Genomic DNA, 27,995 nt, shown 5'->3' on the forward strand with positions numbered 1-27,995 from the left:
TGAAATCAATGGATTTCAGGGATCTGTGGGAAGACAAGAGGAAAAGAAGTGTGAAAATGGAGACGTAGACGCATGTGCGTCCAAGGTAAAAAAACAAAAGAAGAAAAAAAAAAGAAAAAGAAATAGAAAAATTAGGTAAGTGTGGGAAACGCTTCGTAATAGTTTCGCCGAGTAAAAAGAAGTCATTTGCTCGGACCCCACGGATCGATGGAACGCGATAATAATCGCTTGCTCCGAGATAGACGACTGATTGAAATTATCCGGTAATTGGGACACGTCCGTACCTACTTCGATTATAACGTAGACTATTATAAAATAGACACGCTATTATAATATATGCGCGAGCAGGCGCACACGTCGGGTTAGGACAGGTCAGCCGTTCGTTCGGCTCGAACAGCCAGAGAACATTGAGCTACCCGATCTTGCCTTCTTTCTCTAGAACTCCTTCTTTCTCTCTCTCTCTCTCTCTCTCTCTCTCTCTCTCTCTCTCTCGAGTTTTAACGATTTGACCGGTTCCGAGCACTCATTAATCAGCCAATTCCCTCCGCGGTGGTATCTAATTGACGGCTAATTGAAGCGGACTGTTAAATGAGAAACATGATAACGAACGTTACGAGAATTCTTACAAAACATTTATTGCAAAAGTGAACGATAGACTATCGGCATTAATAGCTGTAATCGCAAATATGGTTTTCTTTTGCGTTTTCTCTAACGCCCCTGTCATTTCGTTGGTAATTTTTTTCACAAAGAAATCTTACATTTCGAGCGACGTTGGTGGTATCGTTTGCAGCCTGGTTCGAACGAAAGAACAATGTGCTCTCGGTGTAAGCAGGTACCTAAAGAACCTGAAGAGGACGAGAGAGAGAGAGAGAGAGAGAGAGAGAGAGATTTAAAGGTCCACCCAGCTTTCTCGAGCAGTTACACGTATATCGTAGCATCTGTTCCGATGACAGACTTTTTCCCGAAGTCACGTCGACTATTCTCCCTCCACGGAAGGAAGCGTGCTGCCTCGCATACGTTTCGTTCTATTTTTGTACATCGTTCTCGAGTACTTACCAAGTCGAACACCCACGCCATACGATCGAGGGATCATTTAGGATGCACATGTGACCGCAGCTGCATCTGCATCGAGTTCCGCAGACCGTTTGTCCTCGTTCCGCGAGAAACGGGTCGGATAAAACCAAGTTTATCTCCCTCTCTTTCTCCTACACACATATACACAAATATACATATACACGCTTACGGATTTTCGCTCCGACGTCGTTAGCGAGAAACTGACGTGCTTTCTAAATCTATCACCTTGTTTTATGATCTCTTCCGAACATCGTAAATAAACACAAACGTTCTCTCATTGTTAACCATTCGAGATTTTCGCTTAAATTTAATTGCAAAACAATCGGACACGGTATTCCCTTCGTTAGAAACGAGAGATCAAAAAGGAAAAATGTTCGAGCAAGGCCTCATTGAAATCTCGAGAAAACGATAAAGACGATTGACAAAGTCGAAACGAGCTGGTACAATCGTTTGTCGTTGTCATTTTCCACGATGAATTGGGGAATATAAGAGAGTGATTTATATCGGCGTAAGGATGAATCATTCTCACTCTCTAAAAGGAACCTCGAATAGATTATATGAACGTGTGTCGATGTCGGAGATAACCGAGATTTCGCTTGATACCAGACGACGACTTCGATGTAGGTGTATGTGGGTGCAACGACGACAACGACAAACTATCGAAGGAGAATCGAGAGAAGTATTTTTCCATCGATACCTTCTTGTACTTATCTTTGTCTCGAAAAGAAAAAGAAAGTCAAAGGAGATGTAGGCACGCGTGAAAGCAACTCTCCTTTTATCTTTAAGAAAATAATACATAGCGATTACATCGCTATCAAGATTTTTCTATTTCGATCGAATCCCAGAGTACGTGTTAACATTATAATACAGGAAGAAGTTTGGACGTATCAGGTAAAAATTTATACGAGCCAGATGCTATGCGAAGAAAAGTGAAATGGCTGAGAAAAGAACTTTCGCGGTGCTTATAGAATAAAAGATATTGGAAAAATCACATGCGAAGTCTAACGTCGAGTCTTTCAAGGAGAGAAGAACTCGCAAGGACCTGCTTCTACGATGCGCATTTAAGTCCCCTCGAGCGTCACCTGGCGACGAGTCCTTGAACCTCTGAGGCCGCGCCTTCCGGGTACGAGGGACGCTCTCGTACACATACTCACACACACGCGCGCGCGCACGCGCGGCCGTACGCTGTACAAGGGACAACATATTGAAACTACGATTGTGTACGTGCGCGAACACTCGTAAAAGCCTCTCCCCCGCAGTAAAGGCAGAACGTCAGTGGCGTAGCCAGTATGTAAATCAGTTCGTTCCTTCGACTTTGCTACGGCAACGTGCAAAGGTGAAACGAAGAGGCGCGAGGAAGCGAGAGAGATTCGTCCAAGATTCGCCTTCTACGATTTCGATAAGCACGAAAGGAATGACCACGGGTTCGAGCGTGACGGGGATGATGTTCGCCGATCGAAGGATGCGTAGGAGCGAAAATCTTTCAAATATTCTTCGAGGAACCTTTTGGAATAATATTTGACAAAATTTTCTACGATTACGATTCGTGCGCGATTTTAGAAAACTTTGAGAATAAAAGTATAATGTAAAAATATCATGATGCTAAATTTGACCAGGTGAGAGAGCTGAGAATTAAAATCGGGAACAAAAAAAAAATATATATATATATATATATGTACGTATAGAAAGAAAAAGGAGAGTACGCAGGAAGTGAAACGTGGCTCGCACTTGAACAAGCCAAGTTAAAAAAATGTGATAATGCCGCGCCAATGCGATGCACCCTGTGGCACGCGCTCTTACGTTAGGACACCCTCTGGAGCAGGATTTAGATGTTATATACGGGCTTTTCCCGTGATAGGACACGTGTCGGAGTAGACACTGGCAACGGTGATGCATCTCCGGAAGAGGGAGAGGTACACGATTTATTAGTAGGCAGCCATCTGATTTGGATCTTCCACCAAGTGGAAAAGCATGGTGCACGTTTCGAGTGTTGGCCACGCGTCGAGTCTCTTAAAGAGAAAAGATAATAAAGACGAAAAGAAGGTGTTGAATCGCATGTACGTATCGATCTTGTAAAAAGAGAAAACGTATTTGTACGTTAATAAATATCATTACAAAAAGCAAATGATAAAACAAAAAAAAAAAAAGAAAAAAAAAGAAACATAAAATAATAACGTTAAGTGAAGCGAGGTCGGTCCTTTTAAGTCGACTTTCTTGGTTGCCGCCAGGACGAGGACACGAAGTCTCTTGCGAGCACAAATGAGCGTGATGTTCTCTCTGCGCTCGACGCGAATCCCGGTGCATGTCGCGAGCCCACGCCCAGAAATTCTCGATCCTCTACATCAGCCTCCGACCACCACCGAATGATATCGTTGTCCCAAAATCCTCGCATTTTTTTCCTCATTCCACTTGCCGTTCGAGATACGCAAGAGGAGAGAGAGAGAGAGAGAGAGAGAGGGAGGGGGAGAGAGAGAGAGAGAGAGAAAAAGAAGAAAAGAAAAGATCGAAAGTCTACTCGTACCAACGACGAAGGATGTTTTTTTTAACTTGGACTCTCTCAGACTTTTAAATTCCACGATTTAAGATTAAATCTTATTTCGAAAACTATCGATCCGAGAAAGAAAATAAAGTGATCCTACTGATCCTTAAATCCTTCTTTTACATATCGTTTCCCTCAATAAGAAATTTCCAACTCGTGCGATACCATCGGCTCGATCTCGTCGAAGTCGTCGAACGAGGCAGAAGGAAGAAAGATGACTAGACGGGATCGAATAGAAATGCAAATAATACGCGACGCGAAGGTCGTGACCCGCGATTATATTGTGCCTGGTTCGAAGCTGGCGCGCGCGTACATCGTCGATTTGTAATTATAATGCCGCAATTAGAAGGCTGTCGTGATCCTGAGAAATCTAGCGAGTCGATCGCAAGGACGATTAGAATCGAAGACTCGCGATCGTCGCTTCTTCTTGTTTAGCTTCGATACGCGTTACGATCTTAGACTTCTAATTTAAAATTTAAAGTCCCCACCCTGCAGTGACCTGCCCACCTGAGAATGAGTCTTGGGAAACTAGGAAGAGAAAACCGGCCATAGCTCCTTCCTCTCCTCCTTTCCTCTTCTTTCTCACGTCCCTCCCTCCCTCCCTTCTTCCTTTTCTCTTACACGTTAGGATGGTAAAACAAAGTCGTAAGTATCGGACGATATCCCGATCTTTTTCGATAACGAGGATCGAGCGTGTCTCGAACGTATCTCGTTAATGTTCCAGCCTGGACCGTGAGTTCTTAGAGTTTCGAGATACGGAAAATATAATTAATACTGCTCTTTTGATACTAATTACCGGCGTTTACCGGCCAAGTTATCGGATTACACCTTAACGCGTTCGTGCGCATTAAGCGAATACGAGCGTGCGCGTGAGAAACTCGGCCCCGTTAATCCTAAAACGTTCTATAATTTTTCCCTACGCACGTAGAAAAATGATTACGTAATGAACGTATAGCAAAGAATATATATACATATATATATATATATATATATATATATATATATATATCCACCTTGGTGCACGCGATAATCCGACTTGTTTAGATGCCGATAAATAATCGTAAACGTTGAGTTCATTTAGGAAGTATAAGGAAGGAGAGAGAGAGAGAGAGCTAGGACGCGCGTAACATTATGCCATCGAAAACGCGTAATATCATTTAAGAAACTGAGAGATCTAAAAGATCGTTCGATCCCTTCGAAACGTAATCTCTCTGTAGAATCTTCGGAAGGGACTGCCTCGTTTAAAATACACCCAAGGGGCATGAGTTTACGCGAGTACACCGTTAGCCAGACTTGCCAGTTACAAGGCACAAGAGAGAATCCTCATGAAGTCCATTCTTAAGCCGGAACATACGGCCGTAATATTTCCGTGCGTCGTTATATATCGTTGGGATAGTTCGAACGATACCTCACTCGGATAATCCTATATGCTAATTTAACGTTTGTCCGGATCTATATGTACACGAACGATCGTCCAGTCTTCATCCTTCTCGCAGAATTCGCGACGATTACGCGTCTTTTTTTTTTTTCTTTTCTTTTCCTTTAAAAATGATTTACAAAAAGAATTCTTTTCGATGGGTCGATCATTTTTCCGATATATTAAACAACGCGCGATAATAGAATTACGAAGATCCCCGAGGATCTGTTTCGGGTCTCTCTTAAACAAGTTCAAACACTTGGGTGCGCGTGCCTTTCACGCGTAGGTGATTCAATAAAGGTTTAGTCTTAGAGGTGGTCGAAAGAGGAGGCCCGCAAGGTCCTCCGCGAGAGACAGAAGGCAAAAGAAAGAGAGAAATAAAGAGGAGGAAGACGAAGACGGAGCAGTAGAGCAAGGCGCGAAAGCCACTCTACTGAGAGTTTATGTAAAACGGCATTCCACGTGGTGGTGTCTACTCAATCCTTATCTAAAGCAGTTATATAGAGTCGTTGGGAGTCGCGCCTTCTTCAGAAGGTAATGCACAGCCGGTATTTCTTCTCTCTTCTTCTTCCTCATCCTCTTTCGCCTTCTCGAACGTAGTGTACACACACATACAAAGGAAAAGAGAGAGAGAGAGAGAGAGAGAGAGAGAGAGAGAGAGAGAGATTCCGCGTAAGGCGGAGACGAGGAGAGAAAGAGTATTTGCCTAGAGTGCTCCACCCGGTATTCCATCGAGAGTGGGTACCACTCACCTTCAACGTACGATCTTCTTCTTATAACGCGACCGAGCACCTTCAGGGTTATCGAAACGTTGCAAAAGCGTGGCCGAAGAGCAGGCCACGATCAAGCTGTAACCCGGCTACGAGGATGGCCTATTCCGATAAAGATATCTACCGGTAAACGTACGATTCTCCAAGGAGCATTACCGTGGCCGAGACCTACCTTAACTCGCACCGTTTCCACGTACCTGCGATACCTGTAATACCTGCAATACCTACCTGATGCGGTTCGAGCTAAAGCGTGCACTCTCTCTCTCTCTCTCTCTCTCTCTCTCTCTCCCTCTCGGTGCTTTCAATATCCTCGCCTAATCTACGGCTAAGAATTTGATGAAAAATCTATTTTTCATTATTTTCACAAACGCTTCCTTTCGATCGAGTCGATGATATATCGATTAAAAACAAAAGTTCATTTCGTCCCCGATTTGATCGGACCTCCGAGCATCATCGCATCTTCGTCCTAGCTCTTGGATGCGAGAAGGCGCGTCTGAAAAAGTTCTAGATTACGCGGCGAGTGCAACTTTAGTGGCATCGTAAACCGGTATCTTTACCACTCGACACCCACGCGCCAACTTACTATCCTAGAGCGATCTGCCTATCAACCGGCGTGAAAACTCGGTTTAACACTCTCGCGCGCCTCGGCTCTCTAACTCTCAAGAGACCAACGAGTATCTTACCTACTTCTCCTCCACTCATTTCAATATGACACGAAACGAATTTTGATTTTAAGATACTCCCTGCGTTTATCTAAGATATCATTTGAAAATAAAGGGCCACATTAAAGTATATTAAATACAAACAGTGTTCCTCGATTCCGTCAAAATTTATAATCTTGGAAATGATGGACATTTAAAGAGGACTAACATTTTTTTTCTTTTAAATTTTAAAATTCCAAGACAAAATTTTGAAAGGATATACTCACTCGAATGGGACGCATGGGGAAGGGAGGGGGGGGTAGAGGTCTTCTGAAATACCTCAGGAAGTTCTCGAGACGAGGAAAAGGAAGAAACGCGTAACCGGGTATATGGCCACCTGTACCGCCGAACCGGATATTGCATTGACCATTGTCCAATCTCGTGGGCGGCACCATCCCTGGTTGCCGTAGCTCAACGAGACTTTAAATAGAGTTTAGTTTCTCCTAGAACGTAGGCAAGATCAACGACGTATTGTCGAATAGGGATAATATTCTATCCTCTCCGGATGTAAAAAAGATCCTTCGGCTAAATAGGATTTCCCATGAAATCTTTCTTGCACAAATCTCTCTCTCTCTCTCTTTCTTTATGGACCTGGCCTATTTTCCAAATATTTCTTTTACGATTTGCCTGCGACTTTGCTGGTACACGAAACAAATTGCTTTCTTTCGTAAACAACTCTGGGTTTTATCGAGGATGAATCTTTGAACGGAAAAAGAATTTCAAATCTTTTTTTAAGTAAAATTCCTATAGCATAGTATTTGCTTTCTGATCAATCTCGTTTCGAGAAATAAATCCATCGAGATGCCAAGAAGACGAAGAAGACGTTACGAGTCGAGTCTTTTGTTTTGTACGATCCGAATGTAGAAGAACCTGCAACGCGAACGCATCGTTACACCTTTTATGAACAAAAAAGGAAGAAACGCGTATTAACACGAAAGAAAAGCGAGTCGGTCGATGACGGGACACGGTGCTAATGCATTGGTTCTACGTTCGTTTTGCAGCACGTGGACCGTCTGTCGAGGGTGGTATCTGTGGTAGAATATAAGAGAGAAAACAAGAGAAAGAGAGGGCCCCCATAAGGTGGCTCGAGGCGCGTGGTCTGTATTTCACGGTTTACCGAAAAATTAGCCATTAATTTACGCCGAGGCAACGGCCACGGGCAATGGCCGATGGGTGTGCCGAGCGCTTCTAATAAATATCCCCCCGTGGCAAGCGATGCCCACATGGTGTTTTCCATCGGATTGCCACGCTTTTTGGCATCCTCTTTCTATGAGGGCAGTCCTTTGCGTGCTGGCACGTGTATCACCAATTATACTCGTGAATTTTTCATTTATGACACAGCTCGAGGGCTTGTCTCTTCATAGAACGTTAAATATCACCCACTAACCCGATAAATTTTCTTTTTCATTATTATATTAATGGATTTTATTTTAAAAAACTACGTAAAAACTTTTTCCTCATTGAAGAAAAGAAGGACGGATGAAAAGAAGGGACGAAATTCCGTTCGTTAAGATTTTCCCACCTTCTTCTTCGCGTCGTCTTCGTGAAGAACGACGAGGTCGAACGCAATGGGAGATGAGGAATGAAGCGGGGTCACGAGAAGGTCGACTCTCTATCAGACCAAACGGGGGCTACTTTTCACAAAGAAACTCGGGAATCCGTAACGATACGGATTCCTGCCTCGAAATCGATTCGAGGTCCGCGTCGCCGTTGGTAGAGCAAAGTGAAGATAAATCTCGAGGAATTTTCTCTGGCGGTAGCTGCGTTGTGTACGTACGACGTCCATCCGTCTCTCTCTCTCTCTCTCTCTCTCTCTCTTTCTCTCTCTCTCTCCCTATCTCCTTCTTTATCTCTTTCTCTCTCTCCGTTGGTACGATATTGTAAAGCCGAAGAAAAACTGGCCTGGCACGGCGACTCGATTGTGTTCGGATGGTTTACAGGCGAAACATCCACGGTTCGTCGTGACGAGGCGTTAATAAAGACTCGAATCGCGTTTCTTCCTCGATCGTTGTGCGTCTCGATGCACTGACGATTTATCAAGGTACGGCACGTTGCGTTCACGCACGAAGATGCTGTACAGGATACGTACACAGAGGTAACAAATGTAATCAATCGTATGTTTTAACGATAATATATGCAATATCAATATCCTGTAAATTATCTTATGCTAATGAATGAACGAAATTGTATATATGTTCTGTGTGTGTGTGTGTGTATATATGTATATGTATGCACGTATGTATGTATATAAAATAATAAAGATACGACGATAAATTGTCATTTACTCTTGGAGAATAATCTATTGGCAAAGTATTTTTATCTCTCGAATCCTTTACTCTTTGCATCTCCTTCGGAGTTTCGTCGTAATTATTAATTTTTACGAGATACGCTGGAAGCTACTCATCGTGGTAGAAGCGATAGAGATCTCTCGTCGCGAGACCACCAGCACACGCGTCTTCGGAGAGAAGAAGCAGCCTCTCTCCCTCGGCAACCGTCTTCGAACATCTTCCTGTTTTCCATTAGGCATCGGTGAACGTGAACCTCGGCACCAAGGTGGTAAGCTTTCTGTCGACGCGTCAAAGTATTTTCATTGCTTTGCAAAGCCGTTTCTTTCGCATCGCTCGGAAATCGCTTCGGTGCTAACTCATTGTAGCGTCCAACTACCATCGGCATCGCCGAAAAACAAAAGGTGTATTTTCTACGAACGAAATTACGATACTATAAGCGAGGAAATATTCTAGGCGTGGTTAAAACGATTTAACCGTACAATATTTCGCTTTTCTCGAGTCAAGTCGAACGTTCAGTTTTTGTCCGAAAAGTTATACGCGTGTTTTAAAATGGAATCTCTCTTTCTCTTGGACGGGACAGAAAGACGTATAGATAGGAAGCAACGCGTTCCGTGCGTTCCGTACGAAGGAAGAACGTTGCGCGAGAAGAGGGCTAAAAGAAAATGTTTGTGGCTGGAGGGCGAAGGTCCAACGGTTACACGTTCGTTCGGCGTGTAATACGTAGGCAACCTCTTCGATAGCTTTAGCACAGGAGCGTATAAACGCGAGAGGAGACTCGGGGAAGCTTACAACCGGCATAAACCGAAGAATCTTAGGACCGGGCCCGATCTGCCGGGACGTTATATTGCGCAACGCTTACGAAAGCGGCTCGTACCGTATCGTATCGTACGCTTCTCGCGGATAAACAATGCTTGCCGGGGGATTCTTCAGACTTCTCGAACAGGATATGGAACTTGAGAAGTCGACCGGTCGCCACGGACGGCCGGTACTTTAAACGCGCGGCCCTCGAGTACCACCGACTCGTAACACACTCGCGAGAATAGAGAGAAAGAAGAAGAGAGAGAAAGAGATCCCGGATAAGATGGCGCCGTGGGTGGCCACCGCGGCTCGTCCGGTAAGCAGTAAATGACGAAACGAAGGTGTTCACCAAGAAACCCCGGCCTTTTTCTCGATGACAACCGTGAGTACTCGCGAATACTCGCCTTAATAGAGCTAATTCGTAAGGATTTAATAGCGAGTAATATATTATATTTTCCATAATGGATCGTCCTTGAGTCAAAAGGATGAACGATTCGTTTCAAAGTACGAAAGATGATCGATGTACCGGGGACCGTACTATGAATCTTCCTAAAAAGGAACAAAGCTTTTCCGAATCGAAGAGATTACCTGCGAGCCGAGATACACCTACGGTTTATACGTTGAACGAAGAGTCTTGTTTCTTCCTCCTTATCCTCGATCGGACTCTTAAGAAAAATCTACACCGGCATATCCTCTCTCTCTCTCTCTCTCTCTCTCTCTCTCTCTCTTGCCCGCTGAATATTCTCGAGCTCGCCCGCTGGATATTCGAGATTGGTATGGCTAAATAGGACCTGCCAGCTTGCAGCATATAATTAGAGGATATTTAGTAGGCATTTGGGTGCACCTGTAAAGAGGCTTCTTCTTGAGGTAAACGAGAGAAAAGTAAAAGGAGGGAAAGGTGGAGGGGAGAGAGAGAGAGAGGGAGTGAAAAAAGATAGCCGAGGGGAAGGGGAAGGAAAGAGATGGGGGTTGAACAGTAGGCAGGGAATAAAATGGCCGGGCGTAGGCGAGTGTCCGGTTCCCTTTGTGTCCGCTACCTGTCTTAAGACATCCTCTCTCTCTCTCTCTCTCTCTCTCTCTCTCTCTCTCTCTCTCTCACTCTCACCCTCTTTCCCTACCTCTACTCTATACCTCCTCTCCCTTTTCTTTTCGCCTCACGCGCGTATTTACGAAGAGGAAAAGGATGAGAGGAAGAAAGAGAGAAGCCAGATCCTTTGATAGTACGGCATTCCTGCTCATTCGTCAGACATTTGATAGCTTCACGTGGGAGCCGCGGAATTCTTCGTGGTGGCTACCTTGTTCTTTCTTCCCCAACCTCTCGAAATAGCCGCGTTCAGGTGTCAGGTATGTACCTGCGCAGCGTCGATGCCCCCTCGATATATCGGTCCTTCGTTTTTGCTACTTCCGATAAGAGGAAAAGATCTACCCTCGCTTCGATCTATACGAGCTAGAAACAACGATAAATCTCTTGTCCTTCCTTAACGCCAGGTTTATCGATCTTGAGAAACAATCGAATGCTAATTTAATCGTTTCCGCTGTTAGTTGACGCGACGTTGTAAAGAAGAGTGTCTCGCTGACGTCGTGACGTGTCGCTCACGTAGGATTTTTTTTCTTTCTTTTTTCTTTTTTCTCTTTTTTTTTCCTTTCTTTTTTTTTCTTTTTTTTGAAGAAATCACGAACGCGCGACGAAGAAAGTCATTAAATGGGACTTAACGTCGTGGTGAAAGGCCGGTTATAAAGTTACGACACGGTCGCGGAAGAGCCCAGGAACGACGGCGAGATCGACCTTGTAGTAAAAGGGGATGGGAATTTGCATAGCGGTTATCGCTCGGCGTGCGTCGGCATATGCCAACGACCAGCGGCAACGCGCTTTTGCACGCTCGCCCGCGCGCATAAATAGAAAGAGGCTTAAAGTGTACGCAGGATGCACGTAATACATACGTATACATATTTGTAGATCGCGTTGATAGTGACATCGTAAGGACGGGCGATGATAGTGTGCTGCGCTGGTCGTTGCCGCTACTTCCTAACGCTGGTGGTTGTTCTCGAGCGGAACGAGCATGAGTTCGAGTAGAGAGAGGGTCGCTAGGAGAGCACGCCATGTGCTGGGAGGCGGCATATGGGCACGCGCCTAAGATCTGATAAACGAGACCGACTTCAATTGACTGCAATCATGGGGGAGAGGGGCGGGATAGATATTAACCCGCGGGGATTCGCGCTTTACCGCAAGAACCACGATCAAAGCATCATTTTCATATAGCCGGAGGGGGATTGCCGTAGTTACTACGTTTCGAAATCTTTTTCTTCGCGAAATTGCGAAAGGGTGTCGCTCGTTAATGCTGAAAATGAAATTTTCCCATCGATGTCTCTCATTCCTATTATAAAGGTGAAGGAAATAGAACTCCTCGGGTAACGATCGTTCGCTGTATCAACCACCACGTTTTTGCTCTTGCCATCTCTTGTCTTACTTTCAATGACGAAGCAATTGCCGACGGGTAACGCTTCTTCGTTAAGCGCGTTAGGGCAATTCGTTCGAGTTAGTTAATAGAACGTTAGATGATTCCATCGTCGTCTTAAGCGGAGCCTCGAGCGGCATACGCCGCGGCGGATGGAGGAGGTTGATTCGATTTATCGACGGTGCAATTTCATGCTCAATATGGTAGCGACATATATTCGAATCGTTTGTTTTTTGTTTATATGGGGAATTAATCGTACCGTCGATTATCGTATTAGCCTCGTTTCTATACGCCATACGCAAGTTAAGGGCGTGTGCACGTTTCTCGTGTCAGTTGGCGACGAACGAAACACGCAACGCTTGCTCTAACAACGACGACGACAACTCGACGATTCGTGAACAATGTTGGAAACGACGTATGGCGATAAAAAGGAGAAAATTCTAATGCACCCCCGCGTAATTACCGTTTCTAAAAGAGAGCCTTCTCTCACTAGCCGGCTGCGAGTCGAGCTGTCGTCGAACGCGAATCACAATAACGAAGAATCAACAAATTCTCGACTCATTTGGTCACCCTCGTTCGCATCGAAATCGCGATTAATTCCAATAAGGAAGAGCGGCTTGTTCCCAATTCGGGATTTGGGAACACAAATGTGCTTCCCACGGGACGACGACGTTCTCTCTTCGCTCGTATAGATCAAAACGCGATCTATTTTTCCACGAAGCTTTCTTCTCTCGGATTCGAATAGATGGAAAGAATCGGTGCCTAAAGCGAAACGAGTTAAAGACGATTTCTCAAAGACGAGACTCGTGCCCGAGGCCGCTTCTGCGAAAGTTTCCCTTAAGATCTCCCTTAGATATCTCTCATATTTTCCCAAGGAACGAGCCAAAACATTTTCAAACAAGATAAGCTAGTACGAGAACGCTGGATTCGAAAGTATAGGTATGCCGAACTGGTTGACAGAATGAGAGAAGAAAAAGTTCTTTCTCGTTCGCCCTCAGGAAGTAAGAAAAAAATCTCACAGTTCGAGATGCACCAGACGATTTGCCCTCGATCGGTATTGGTCCACGACAGGTCCGTACAAAACACCTTGCATTGTATCCTTGTCAAACCCCCGGAGACCGTGGGGATTCTCGATTCGAGTCGTAACGAGATTATTGTAGGCGTTGATCCATAGAAAATGGTCATGAGCTCACAATGAGGATTCCAGAATGAATTCATCCCATTCTCCCTACTCCCTCCCGCTTCTCCCATCGGGTTATTGGTAAACTCCATCTCGTAAATATATGTTTTTCTTTCCTTTTCATCTTTTTTCTTTTTACTCTCTTTTTCGACCAATCCACCGAGCATAATTCTCGTCGTCAATACACCGGAAGACCAAGTACAACGGGGGAAAGTTTCTTGAAAGTTTCGTGAAAGAGTCGTCGAACGCTCAAGCTACTTGGAATAGATTGAAAGAAAACGTTTTTATATATTACTCCTATATACTTTTTATTCCAAATATTTTTACGGAGAGTAAGCAAGATCTATTGCTCGATCTACCTGCTCGATCTCTCTCCGTAGGAGGTCGAACCACCGTAATTTCATATTTAACCACCCTCTGTGTCGTTAAGAGACATCTCTTACGATAGACACGGACTACCAGCGGAAGTCAAAATTATCCTTCATCTTTTTTTTTACGTTTCCCTTCCATCTCTCTAACGTCGTCCACCTGACGCATCTTATACACACCGAACGACGACGAAAGAACGAGCTCGTACACCTTCTTCTTCTTCTTCTCCTTCTTCTTCTCCTTCTTCTTCTTCTCCTCCTCTTTTCTCGACGAGCAAGAAACAAAAAAGGAAAAAAAAGAAAAAAGAAAAGATGTAGATAGTTGAGCGTGGTCTACTCTTCGTCGATGGTGGTGTCACTTACTATCTCTCTCTCTTTTTCTTGCACTCGCACTCAAGATAGTTGAGTCACTAATGAGAACGAACCGAAGAGAATGAGTTGGACGAGAGAAAGAGAGAGAGAGAGAGAGAGAGAAGGTACCATTCGTCCGGCTTTATCTCGATCTCGCGATCGTTTCGGTACGCCTGGGCGTCATCTGCCGGTGATTGCGATTAATTAGTCGCCCGGGGCTCCTCTCGTTCTCTACCTCGGTGGACGTCATTACTTAACGATTCGCCGAATCGATCGTACTTAACTTTCTTCGCACGGATGCTCCCAAGTTGCTACTTGTACGGCCATTCTCTTAATGCTCTTGAGTAGTACACGAAGCTTTCTACTTTGTTCGTTTCTCATTTTCTTTTTCCTTTATTTACTTACTATAATCGAGGATCGCCAACGTTCAAATTGAGATTTACTTCGATCTTCGTGTAAGATCAATAAGTCACGATATTTTAATCTAAATATTAAATCTCCTCGATCGATATTCGTGTGCGTCTGTCCCCTTGATTATAGTTACATTTTGACCTAACGAGGCGGAGTCGTGCTCGTGACAAGCTTCGAATCGAACGAAATGACGTTAAGAAACGTTAAAGACCCTCCTTTGCTGAACTCTCTAGACTCGTTCGTAAGCTGGTCCGTTCGAAACCTTTCTTCCCCCTGCGTGTCCAATTAATTCAATGAGTGAATCAGCCCCTCCTACCTCCCTTCTCGAAGCATAGACCGGTTAGTATGTAACGTTTTAATGATGTACACCGTCTCAACCAGATGACTCTCGATGGTTATCTACCCTCTTGCCACCAGCAGGCGCACCCCTGCAACCGACCCCCTGGAATCGAGCACGTGCCACCGTAGCCGAGGAAAAAGGAACATGTGACGGAATATACACGATAGCTGCTAGCCGCCTTCGATGGATCTGCTTCTTCTGCTTTCTGCTACGTATGTATCTACCTACCTGCCTCGGTACCTCACCTATCCGGCCCGTGTCGTTCGTCGAAAGAACGCGTTTTATAATGGACGACGTTCGAATAGCTTCGCCTTCTGCAACTGTTACCTTTGACCGTTCGTCATCGTCGCATATGCTCCTATTATTTTTTTCTAATTACTCCCTATTTCCACCTGATACTCGATTTCGATGAGATCGTCGGAGCCACGCGATTGAAATAACGTTAACGAAATGCGTACGAGAGACGAGATGCTTAAAAGAAAAAAAAAAAAAAAAAAACAAAAAATAGGAAATAAAAAAAGAAAAAATTTCCACCGTTATTTTTCGAAAAATTTCAATTTTTCGTTTAATGCGCCCCACTAGACTTATAAAATGTTACAACGGTATTTCTCGAGCTTGTCCGTAGCAGCCTGTAACGCGTTAAATAGAGAAAAAGGAACTTGGCAGATACGTCGATGGAAATTAATTCGCTCGGCAAAGCTCGCGGAGTGACTTAGGTCCATCCGCGTTCATCGTTCGTTGTTTTCGTATCGTCGAAGGAGACTTCTCCAGGAAGATATCCTCTCCTAGCCGACTTAACTAGCATTGACGCGAAGAGACAGGAAGGAGAGAAAGAGTGGAACGGCTAAGAGACGGCAAAGGCCGGGACGATATTGCCTGAGAGGGTAATTGAGAATGACGTACGTCCTCGTACCGTACCAACGGCGGCGATCTTTGAGGTTTCGCTCGCGACGCCGAGGGTGGACGAGTTAGAAATGTCGCGGGGCGAGATTATACGCACGCCCGTTATACGAGCCTCGAAAAAGACCAAGAAGAAAAGAGGGAGGAAAGAGAAAGAAAAAGAGATGGATGTTTGATTCACACGGAATACGCATTATCTCGGAATTATTGAATTTACTCGCAAACGGAACACGTTGTTACGTTCGTAACGGACGATAAAAATCGTGAAAATTAAATCGATACCGCGTAAGGTGTCAAGATCGTCCTTGATTCTCTCCTTCCGCGTCTTCTTCGTTAAGAAAGTTACTCGGCTCGGTTTGCCGAGTTTAGGTCCGAGCGCGAGCTATCCGAGGTTAACGTATTCGTAACTTCGTTCTTCGGCCCGGAGCAAAACTATTTCTCCGTAGATGGGCGAGCATAGAAAATAATTCAGTTAGTTGCTCGAGCGTTTCTTCGAGCGTCGAGGGATGTTGCGGAGGAGGATGTGAAAGAGGAAGAAGGAGGAGGAGGAGGAGGAGGAGATGAAGAAGAAGAGGTGAAGGCGTAAAAAGTGGTCGACCGTAGAGCGGGAGCGTGTCCGAAGTAAAGCACCGTAATGCGGAGGAGAGAATAAGAAGAGGACGGAGAAGTTGCCGCCGGTCTCTCGAAGATCCGCATCGTATAAAGGTAGAAGAAGAGAACCGAGCATAGCGTGCGGAGTAAATGTTCCAATCGTCGTCGTGCCCTGTCCACAAATTATTCCTCGTGTTCTGCACGATGCCCAGCACGAGCTGCCCGTAAGCCACACACAAGCGCGCGCGCGCGCGCGCGCGAACGCTTCGAGGGCGCTAGCCAACGAAATAGAAGTACGAAAGAGAGTCTTCCGCTCGTTCCAAGAACCACGACCGAGCTATCTCGTCTCGAGTCTCCTAGCACCAAGTCCGAGTCTCTTCTTCTTGTCTCGTATGCCACGATCGACCTAACCGAGTTGGCTACACCATCGAGTAGTACCTACACGAGACCCTGTACTTGCCTGTACCCTTGAGGGCTCGAAGAATTGGAAGAGGAATCGAACAGCAGGGACGAGAAGAGCCAAGGTGCTCTCGTTTGTTCCTCGTTTCGAGTCGTGTCGTCTCCTTCGCTATCCTCGTACCTCTCCTTTGCTTCACCTCGCCACACACTTTACTATGTCTATATGTCTGTGAGAAAGATACAGAGACCATGCGAGCGGACCACTGGATCCCTCTATCTCTCATCTCCCGTCCACCTGTATTCCCCATACTGTCAGCACGTGGAATTCCGTGGAAATTAACGATTGACCCCCGCTAGAGAAAGAGAGAGGCAGAGAGAGAGAGAGAGAGAGAGAGAGAGAGAGAGAAACTTTTCTTATCAGACTCGTTCGATCGTACCGTGTATACTCGCGAACTCGGAGTCTTCTCTCTCTCTCTCTCTCTCTCTCTCTCTCTCTTTCTCTCTATCTATCTATCTAATTCTCCTTCTCTCTTCCTCTGCATGCGCGGATCGCGATCGCAGATATAAGCGCAGTGCTTGAGCTTGTTCACGGGATTAGACTCCGTTTGAACGAGTATATTCTAAGCTGACGTGCTTCGAACGAACGGTTTGTTAAACTCCATTCTTTTTCCTCTCTTTCAGCTTGGAGAGAGCAACCATGCGTGCTGTCAGAAAAAAGATATGCGATTGAATCGATCATTCAATTAACTTTGATACGCACGATACATGCGTTCACGATGTTGGAGGAGAACGAGAAAATCCATTTTAATGCGCGCAAATCGTTTCTCTTTTCTTCCACGTAACATACATATTTTTTTTTTTTGTTTTTTTTTTTGTTTTGTTTTTTTTTTTTTTTTTTGTTTTTTTTTTTGCTTTTACGGTTCCGCTGGGAAATAGTATTCACGGTAATTCATTGCTTCGGGTGTTGAAGCAGCTGAGTCTGAAGGAAGAGCACGAGGTTTTACCTACGATATATACCTAGGGAATAGCGAGCAAAGCGAGGAAAGAAGCTCGATGAGAATCTATGCGAGGAACAGCACCCGACGGCTACTAGATTCTCTCCATTCTTCAGCGATCTATCCTATCACGATTCTGACGTTTCCATTAAATTTTCAGTATTAACGCGGTCCGACTAGCGGGGCTTCCGCGTTGCAGCTCCTACCATAAACCATAGGAATGTATCGAGTTAATCGATTTATCGTTTCGCCGGAGTAAGTTTATTTGCTTAACCAACGATTTCAATTTTTTTGCTTTCTTTTTTTTTCGAAGAAATCGCATTGTTGATAGAATACCCTACAGTATAAGGCGTCTAAAATGTAAGAAAATACGTATGAAATTTGTACGTTTTCGAGGGAAAATTGAAACGAGATGTTGCTAAGAGACAACATCTTCAAGACGAAATACGACGAATGCACGACGGCATTCTCTCGTGATACCCGACGCATCTCCTTCTGAAATGTAACAGGTCTCGCGAACGTCATGTTTTCGTAGTTTTATCATCGAGGCATATCTTGAGAAAGAGATACCTCGAAGGGTAAAGATCCAAACCCCCCGGGGTGGAAAATACTCGCACGTATGAGCTGGACGACGAGGCGGAATCTCAAATGAAATTATTTCGGCGAGTCTGTCGGTTGGGTCGAATGTCAATGACACGCTTTCCTTACTATGTCTTCTTCGTCACCTCTTGTACACTATATCTATGTATACTTTCAATCGATAATTATTTCTCGAATGATTTCAAAAAAAAAAAAAAAAACAGAAGAAAAAAAAAAAGTATAGTTTTGCGACTCGTGAAAATGCACCTGTTTAGCGTAACGTGAATTCGTACTTAGCACGTCCCAAAACCTTTTTGACCGCGCCCATATCGTGCGACAGTCCGTCGTCGAGTCCCCTTCGAGACTTTGTCCAGATATCATCGCGAATGTTAAACAGAACGGGAAGAAGAAAAAAAAAAGAAAGTAAGAATAAGAAGGACAACTCCTCCTTGCGTCGTCGTTACATCTTCCGCGTCTCGACTTTCGTTCGTTTGAATCTTCGTATCCCCGTTGTCCTTGAGAGGATAACGAGTCAAATTCGATTTATGACGCATGAAATTTTCAATCGCATCGATCGTAAATTAAATAGATTACGTTGGTAGAGACAAAAGGATTCTACGATCGAAGTGCGTTTCGTCATCGTTCGAAGAATGACTTCGTCGTTTTCCAATCCTTTCCCTGTGTCCTTGTTCGATGATCGAGGAAGGATCGCACACCTAGAATCGCTGATTTAAATTTACAAAGAGCATCGTATCGTCGCACGTTTCCGACCTTGCATCGCACGCCGCGAGTCGTAAACTCGGCTCGAACCGGGACGTTTCTATGTTACTTTACGACGTGCTTCAACTAGGCGATCGCATTTTATCGTTCCATATTCTGAGTTTCATATCACGATGCGAGCCAGAGCGAGAGCGAGAGCTCGACTTTAAGTTTAGTGCGATACTTCGAGGTGGCCCGAGCATCGTCAAAAATTCTCTATCGTTATATCGAAGTTATGTAAGGCGTGAATTGTATTTCTCTCGCGCCTGATGCTTTTCCAAAACGACTTCTTCGTTGGCGAACGATCATCGAAGATCAACTGAAACTTCTCGAATGCGAGTCCATCGCGAGAGATTCGATCGTATTAAAAATGAAGAAACGTACCAACGTTTATTTAAAATCTTGTCTCGTTTCTTCTTCTCGTTTTGTATCAAGGGAACAAAGTACCTTAAACGAAGAGATTTAGGGAAGTTGCTCGGGTTCGCTACCACCTGCGCGCTTATTTTTTTTTTTTTTTTTTTTTTTTTCTTTCATTTCAACGTGGGTGGACGTTGGAAAAGAAACACAGCGCCTCTCTTTGTTACGAAGCGAAACGTAGGCGTCTCTATAGGTCACGACGGGTTCAACACGACTCGCAATCGCGTCGCGGACCGTGTCCAAATAACGCCGACGTACGACACCGTCAGGTTATAATATATTCCTTGGATGAAATCATTTCTACCGCTGATTCGAATGGAGCCAAGTCAATGGCCAAATTAGGTTCGAGATCAAAATATTCACGATTTAATCTGGAATAATAAAAATGTCGATGTTCGAACGTTTAAGAGTTTGCACGAATAGAGATTTTACATATGTAGATATACATAAAAGAAAAATATAATGACGATTCAATTAAATGGGATATTTAATAAAAACTAATAAACCTCACATTAAGAGGTACTTTCTTAAATTGACGCTCTCGATGTTACGAGTGTAAATTTTCAAGTAAATCGGACGGGCGTGGTAGCGATTGACCGTGACCATCAAAGTCGTGAACCTTCGGAAGGGTTCTTCGCGTAGCTCTCCGCACCTTTCCGGTGTCGTTACGCGCGCGGAAAGCCGGCGAAGGAAGTTTTTAAGGAGACGAAGCGAGGAGAAGCTCGGTAGGTGCTGAGCACATAGCCGAGTATGTGGGCAAGTCAGGAAACGAGAGCACTCGAGGATATCAGAGAGGATACCGCGTAGCCCCCTTTTATTAATAGGGACAATCGAGCGTCTGTCACGGCACAATGGCCAAGACTACGCCCAGTATTAACTCCATATACCACGTGCTCGTGGTATATACATGAATCAAGGCGATAAGCGAGTCGAACGACCCTCGTTCAAGGGATATTATATTTATCAATTTTACACATTTTTTTTTTCTTTTTTTATACAAACGTACAATTTCGAGAAAAGCGTAGGTAAATATAATCTAATGGAATAGATCAGCGCTCTCTCTCTCTCCCTTCCTTTCGTGCAATATACTTTCGTGACGTCTCTATTCCAACGTTCGCTCTTATTCTCCATACGATACGATCAAAGTCGTTGTCCCCTTTTCATTCTAATCTTCGTGGCGCAAATCGATCTGACGAGTACTCGGGCGAAGACACACGTGCCTCGTCGTACTACCACTGTTCCGCGAAAAAGATAGATAGAGTAAGGAAGAGAAAGAGAAAACTACGGAGACCGTAAACGAGCTAACTAACTTCTCGATCCTCCGTGCTCTCGTGGTTCTCGTGGCACGGGCCCGTGACATCGGCACTCCTACGAAGGAAATCCGTCCTCCTCCTCTTCCTTCTCCTCTTCTTCTTCTTCTTCGTCTTCTTTGCCTATACCAGGTTCTTACATATTCAGCAAGCTTCTTCCAAGGAACCCGATAACTGGCCGCGAGGTCACGCGTCGAAGCACCCGACCGATCGGCCTCGCCGATCCGCTCGACGACTTCTCGTGAGTTCGACCGATCGTTCGCGAAATCGTTCTTGCACGTGTTCTCTCCTCGTATACACGAAGAAACTTTACTTACTCAGCGGTACCAATTCCCTTGACTTCTCTTAACCGTTTCTACGACGTATGTATAGAAGACACATAGAACCCAACCGAGTATGTATAAAGATTCAGAGGGAATAGAATTAGATAGAGTGTTAACTCTTGCGTCTTGACTCTACGAGCATTACCGCTAGACTGACTCGTACGTGACCTTCTTCGAGGTGTCACGCTAAACGATGTGTCTCGACACGATCGTACGGTGAACTTTGTTTGTTTTCTAACGTAATGATACTACACGGTACACGGGAAAGAGATTATTGTTTACGAAAGAATCTACTATTTATTAGTCGTATAAGAGACTGGTAAATACTTACGTATCACATCATCGTGAGGCCAAAAAGGAAAACAGAAACGTTTCGCGAGTGAATTTCGTGCAAGACGAGTATGTAAAGCACGAAGGAGAGAAAGGACAACGAGAGAGAAAGAGAGAGAGAGAGAGAGAGTGAATGAGAGAGTTCCTCTTAATGCTCTCTTTATCGGCCATTGAAAAAAAATCTTTTTACGATGCTGTCAGAACGACATCGTATTTCCGTCGTTCCTTCGTCGTCGGTTCGACGCTTTTTGGCAGAAGCCGTAGGCCGCACGTCGATACTTAACGTTTTTATCGAAGTGACACGCCTATAAAGATCTCCATCGAAGTTCGAAGGAAGGAGATATAAGGGTAAGAAGAGAGACAAGGAGGAGAAGGAAGAGGAGGACGGAGAGAGAGAGAGAGAGAGAGAGAGAGAGAGAGAGAGAGAGAGAGAGAGAGTCGATCGAGTTTCGTGCAACGAGAGCGCATGGCTCATGTCGCGGTATCTTTGTCGGCGGGACCGATCCTCCATCATCGCTTTGCCGATGCGATGAGTGTGAGTGAGAGAGAAAGAGAGTGAGAAAGAGAAAGAAGGACGGACGACGAGCGAGTCCTTAAGATACACTCACGGCGAAGACGAACCTGCTTGGGCCTTGCCAAGCCGATGGTGCTCATATATTAATTAGTACGACGAGTTCGAGTTATTATTGGCTCGAAATTAATAGACCCTTCCGCGGATAAATAACTCAAGACCCCCTGCCTCTCTCCTGAAGTAGCCAGCCCTTCCACTTGGCGCGACACGCGGGAGGAGGAAAGGTGGAGATGAAGCGAGGAGCAAAAGAAAAAAAGGAGAGAAGATAGCGGGACGTGTTTATTGGCGCGGCCTCGACGAGTTACCCCTTTGTCGAACAGGTACGAGCAATTAGTTTCGTGCGTGGATTTATATTTTCTCTCTGATTAACCGTATGCTCTTTTGAATCGACTTTTCTTGGCGTTGCTAATACTCGCGTTACCAGGCGATCGTTGATTTCCTTTCTTCTTCTTCTTCATCTTCTTCCTTCTAAAGGAGGAAAAAAAGAAAAGAAAATAATTTGTGAAAAATATTAAAGCGTGCACCTGCCAGTAAGAGCTACGGTAGACATAGCACGATAAAGGGTAGATACGAGCAAGGAAAGGTAAAAGCCACGAAGAAGTTCGAGGGGTCACGAGGTGGAGGCATAAGTTACGGACGGAGGCCATGCGAGGGCAAGCGAATCGTTCTCAAGAGAACAAGTCGATACAGTCGAGATTCGGAGGATCCTCAACCGAATTTCTCCACCGGAAGATGTTCCAAAGTATATCGAAGGGAGAAAGAGTCGGTAGCAGAAAAGAAAAAGACTGCAAGGAACGTCTCGAGGAAGGCAGGTTGCTGCGGGTTCTTCCTCTCTCTCTCTCTCTCTCTCTCTCTCTCTCTCTCTCTCTTTAGCTGCAGCTTTCAGGGTGGTCTCGGTGCCTCAGAACGGCGGGACAAACGGCGACACGGGCAACGTGCTTCGCATCATATACCCCTTCCCGAGCAAAAGGCCGCCGCATGAACGTGTGCGCGCGCGCGCCCGCGACTGAGCGAACGTCCTGCATCCCTCTTCTACTCGGCATCATAACCGCCTAACTAATGGCCGACAGATTAGAACTAGAGAAACGCGCCGTGTCCTCTTTCTCTCTCTCTCTCTCTCGTGAACGTGAGGAAGAGAAAGAAAGAGGAAGAACGAAACCGCGAGAGTCGGTGCCTTTCATGAAACTGGATCTAGAAGGGGGTCCCGCCCCTCCCACGGAGAGCAACGAGCCGAGATAACAGGGCAATAATTCAAGAACTTCACGATACCGGGACGCGCGCACTCGCAGGACTCCTCACCGTGAAAGATTAGTCACGGATGTGTCTGTCCGCCCTTCTCTCTCTCTCTCTCTCTCTCTCTCTCTCTCTTTCTTTTTATCTTTTCTTCTTCACTCTTCTACTTCTCCTTTAGGTTCAAGTTGAAAGCATGGATTCGACGCAAGCTGGCGCCGTACTCCGAGCTACCCTCAACCTCTTCTTCCTGGTCCTCCTCTTCGTTTCGTGTCGTCATCCTTATAAGAAGAACGAGCGTGGAAACGATCCGAGTCGAGAAGCACGAGAACGAAAGAACGACTACGACGACTACGAGGAGACACCCGAGACACGAGGAGCGTTTCGCATTGTATACTCGTCTCGCTTGTACTGTTATGATCGTTGGACTTACGTAGAGAGGAATCGCGGCCTTTATGACGGTTGTTAGTCTCTACTGCCGTCTGCCATTCCGCAGTATCTATATGCGCATATTACACATACACACGTTTACATACATATTCGATCCTCTTACCTATATCACCGTGTTTTCCTACATACGCATACCGGACGATCTCTATTTGCAAGGATATCGCGTGAAACGTTGATTTGCGGACGAGAACGAACGAGGTACGCGCGTCTAGTTACGTTTTGCAACTTGGATAACGAAGATTTTTGCAAGAGAACGAGCAAAGGAAGATCGGTGGATCTTAATCGCGTGCTCGAGTTCCTATGTACGTTCTCCCACGTACGAGACGAGCACTCGAGAAGATATTAAACGCGAAATGGTTTCCGAACGTGACGGCAGAACGAAGAACACGCGACATACATCTTTACGTGCGATCTCTCTCTCTCTCTCTCTCTCTCTCTCTCTCTCTCTCTCTCTCTCTCTCTTGGTATAAGATGCAACTTTCAAAAGTGAAAATACTAGTTATTTAACTTTTACCAAGAACCTCTTGAATCGTCGCTGAATGTGATTATAAACTAGAAAGGATGGTAAAAAAATAGAATAGTATGTGACATTTGTATCGATAATCAGTTACAATCTGGCATAAACTCGGGCAAAATACCGGAGAGATGTTAAAGAGAAAGAGAGAGAAAGAGAGACGGAAAAGAGAAAAAAATCATGGACCACCCCGATCTTCATCGACCAGGGGGTAATTAAGTGCTGAAGACCGATAGGCTGGCGTGACCGACGGTCATAGATCGCGCCTCCACGTTCGTGATCCGGGCTATGGGTCCCCGCTGATATCTTCGATCCGCGAATCGCTACGATCGATTTGTAGTACGTACTATGCCAGGTAATTGCGACGAAAGACCGAGGAGTCTCGTAGATCTCTTGGGGATCTCGATCGAGTCGACTCTCCCTCGAGACGAGACTTCGAAGAAATGTCCGGTTGGATCGATGCGTTCCTTAAACTCCTTCGTGTTTCTCTGGTATTAACGGCTCTCCATGGAGACGTCTATTATTCGTCAAGATGTATTCCTATGACCGAGCTCGTACGAAAGCCTCGCTAACGACTCTTACGCTTGCGATTACGCAGGCGCGGGGCCACTAGAGAAGATAAGTTCCGTCGCGTGCTGAACCGGATAAACTTTCCCTCTGGTCAGTCTTACAGATCGAGATCTCTCAAGAACTGACGTTGATCACCCGCACGCGTAACGACGAAGGGAAGAATAGTTATAAGAATCGCAACGTCAATGTTTGGATTATCTCGACGATGATACTCCATTATGATAAGAAAAATTCATGCAGAACCGTTCGAGGAAGTCCTCTCAAAATACTGTATCGACTTTCACGAGGTAACATAGGTAAGAACTAACCGTGAAGCTCATTAGTAGCATAAGCTAGCGATATGTTTCTTATGTGCGAACGAGAATAGCCCACAGGATACATCTCGCCGTGCTGTGGCGAGTCACGTTTATGCGTGCGTGCTCGCTCTTATTCTCTCTCTCTCTCTCTCTCGTTCGCTCGCTCGGTCCAAACCGCTTCACCTGAGCCAAGCCGCGTACGCAGAGATCGCGTGTGCGAGAAAACGTGCGTGGGGACGCGCCTATTGCGAGCAGGTTGCTTATTTTTGCAGTTTTATGCACTCAGCCGCGCCTTAGCCGCTTCTCTATCTCTCTATCCCTTTCTCTCTCTCTCGATACTCCGGGCGGTCGTACGCCCTCCAAGAGATACCTGTGTTTCTCTTCTTCTCTCTTCGTTATCTCCTCGTTGTACGCGCCTTCTACCTATCCCCCTGACCCTACCTATTCCCTTCAATTTCTTTCCCTCCCCGTCCATCTGCATTTTCGTTCGATCTACCACGGTGGCCTCCTCGCGTTTATTCATCCGCGAACGCGTAATAGCATATTTTCTCAAGTTTACGTTCGTGATCGCGAGTTCCCATCTCGGTAATCTAATTTCTCGGAAACGCTCTATGATATACTGCAGATTACGAGAAGCCGTCGTGAATTAAAAATCCTTGAGTCCGCTTTTAATTAACATACGTTGTGTTAGCCATCGCGCAGCATCCCCTGTGAAATAAAAGAAGAAAAAAGAGCAATCGTGAAAATGTGTAATGCACGTACGCTCGTTCCATGACCACATTAACTATGCTTTTCTCTCATTATAAGGCTAATCGGCGCCGAGCTACTCCGAGAAGGAGACCTGGCGCCAGTTTCGCGCGATCCGGACTACGATATCGAGGTGTTACCAATGGCTTCCGATTATAGAAATGCGGGATAGCGAGTACCGTGTCATAAATCTATGACGCGAGAGAGATCGCGGGAAATAGGTGATCCGTTTGGATTCCACAAAGAGAGAGGGAGAGAGTCCTCGATTACGAGTTCATGTCGTTCCCTCGATAGCTTCCTGTTAAGGACGATATTCCCAATGATATACCCTACCTAGGTACTTATATTTCTATGATTTTTCCTTCCCCTTCCTCTCTTTTTTCCTGGTTTTTTTTTTCTTTTTTTTTTTCCTTTCCAATCACCACCGACAACTAATTACAAGAGGTGTTATTTATCAGCGACGTTAATTATGAGAAGTCTTGATAAAGATTTTAACAGGGACGGAGTTGTCGAAAAAAAAAAAAAAAAAAGAAAAGAAAAGAAATATGATAGGATTCCTTTCGAAATTTATACCATTAAGATCGTACGAGTTTTTTGATTTATGCGAATAAAATTTAAATATCCAGCACGCAAGGAGAGAAGATAGTACGTTAAAAGTATAGACGACGTGGTCTACTCGAAGGAGCAATCTACGAGATGGCTATCCGCCGAAAGATAGATACCTATAATTAATTGACAACGAAACCAGCCTGGCGCATCATGCGATCCTTCCAGCGTTAAGCATTACGAGGACCGGTAAACTCCGCGGGTCGAACCAGATAGCGAATCCAATCTCGCGTGCAGCCTCTTTTCCTTTCCTCGACGAGTAACGCTCGACGCGGTCGTAAGATCGAATGTACCGTTTAGTACGATACTATCTGATAAATGAAGGTGGACGCCGGAATGAATTAGGCGAGCGCGAAACGTTCGCTCAGATTGTGCAACGCGGCGTTTCTTTCGAAAAATTCAAACGTATCGAATCCGAGAGCATGAGAAAAAAGTTCGATATGCCGCTTACACGTAACACGTACGCCGATATCGAAAGAGAATGAAAAATCTCGCGAGGAGTATCGGTAAAAGCGTAATGTAGAGGTCGCAGGAGGTCCGAGTTATATTGTAACGTAACGGACAGTTCATTAATAACTAACAGTCCCTCCGACGAAAAAAATATATTCCATTAGAAAATTCCTTTTCCACACGAGCAAGCATAGAAAAATGCATTATCCTCGATCGAATCGCCGTCTCTAAAGACACATCTTTCCGGTCGACGGACTGATAGAAATTACACGAGTGGCTCGAACGACGACGAATACCGTCGAGTAGCCTAGATATAATTGAGATGAAATTCCTGATGATGAATCGTGTTTTTATTCGAGACGGAATTAATACACGTACGAACGAATCCCTCTCGGCGAGGAGAAGAGACGAGGAGAAGAGAAGATAGTTTGAATTTGGGAGGGCGGGAGAGGCTTTATCTTTATAAATTGTCCTTCCGCGTACGCAGGACGAATGAATTCTATCGCAATGAACTGGCCCTTTCTTTCTTTCTTTCTTTCTTTCTTTCTTCCTTTCTTTCGGTCCGTCCATTAACCCGCTTCTCGCTTCCTTCGACGGTGCAACTCGCGTACCTACGGAGGACGGAGGTGGTTCATGAATATTCAGCGGACAAGTTGTCCGCAAGAGGCTCCGCCGACTAACGTATACTCTTGTTGATCATAAGTGGGTTTGTTTCGCTGATTGTTGTCGCATCGTTGGTCCTGACTCCACGGTGGCTACGGTGGTAGCGGGCCCAGGGGGTCCTTTGAATATGCATTGCTCGCGCGACGCCTGGATCGCGCGGTTCGTCCGCGATATGCCTGTTCGGCCCCTTATGCCTTCTATAATTTGCACCGTGCCGATAAGACGAGACTTCTACGTACGCTCCTCTCGAAGGGCTACGCAACCCAGTCCGTATCTCTATCGTCCTCCGAGCATAGCCCAGACGCACGACCGATCTCGAAACGAGCGTGTATACGCTTGTCGATGTGTAATACGGCCCATCCTCTTTATTTCTCTTCTCTCCTCCATCCTCGATTCCTTCGAGAATCAATCCGACTGGAAAAGAAACGAACGAAGGTCGTGTTAATCAGCTAAAGCCAGTTTCTCGATCAAAGAAACGTACCTACGATCGAATCGTTAAATTCAACGAAACCTCGGAACGAGTCTTGGTACGATTAATAAAATTAGCCGTCCGTTAACGGCACGTAATAATATAAAAGCTACGATTATTAGGCCATTCCGGC

At 45.2% G+C, this 27,995-nt stretch overlaps 1 protein-coding gene across 20 annotated transcripts in view; it reads right to left on the reverse strand.

Moving 5' to 3' along the window:
* LOC124427175 (GPI-anchored wall transfer protein 1-like) overlaps positions 1–27,995 on the reverse strand; it is a 121,069-nt gene that overhangs the window by 29,189 nt on the left and 63,885 nt on the right. For 14 of the 20 annotated variants that reach the window (XR_006942897.1, XR_006942905.1, XR_006942906.1 and 11 more), the window contains one exon: positions 22,134–27,807. The exons of 1 other annotated variant lie outside the window; for it this stretch is intronic. The gene's annotated coding sequence lies outside the window, so the exon portion shown is untranslated. Of the gene's footprint in view, positions 1–1,056; positions 1,206–22,133; positions 27,808–27,995 lie in introns of those variants that run through there. 5 more of the 20 variants (XR_006942902.1, XR_006942889.1, XR_006942899.1 and 2 more) reach the window with 3 other exon arrangements.

Source organism: Vespa crabro, chromosome 9 (genome assembly GCF_910589235.1).
Source record: "Vespa crabro chromosome 9, iyVesCrab1.2, whole genome shotgun sequence".
Classification (NCBI taxonomy): Eukaryota; Metazoa; Arthropoda; class Insecta; order Hymenoptera; family Vespidae; genus Vespa; species Vespa crabro.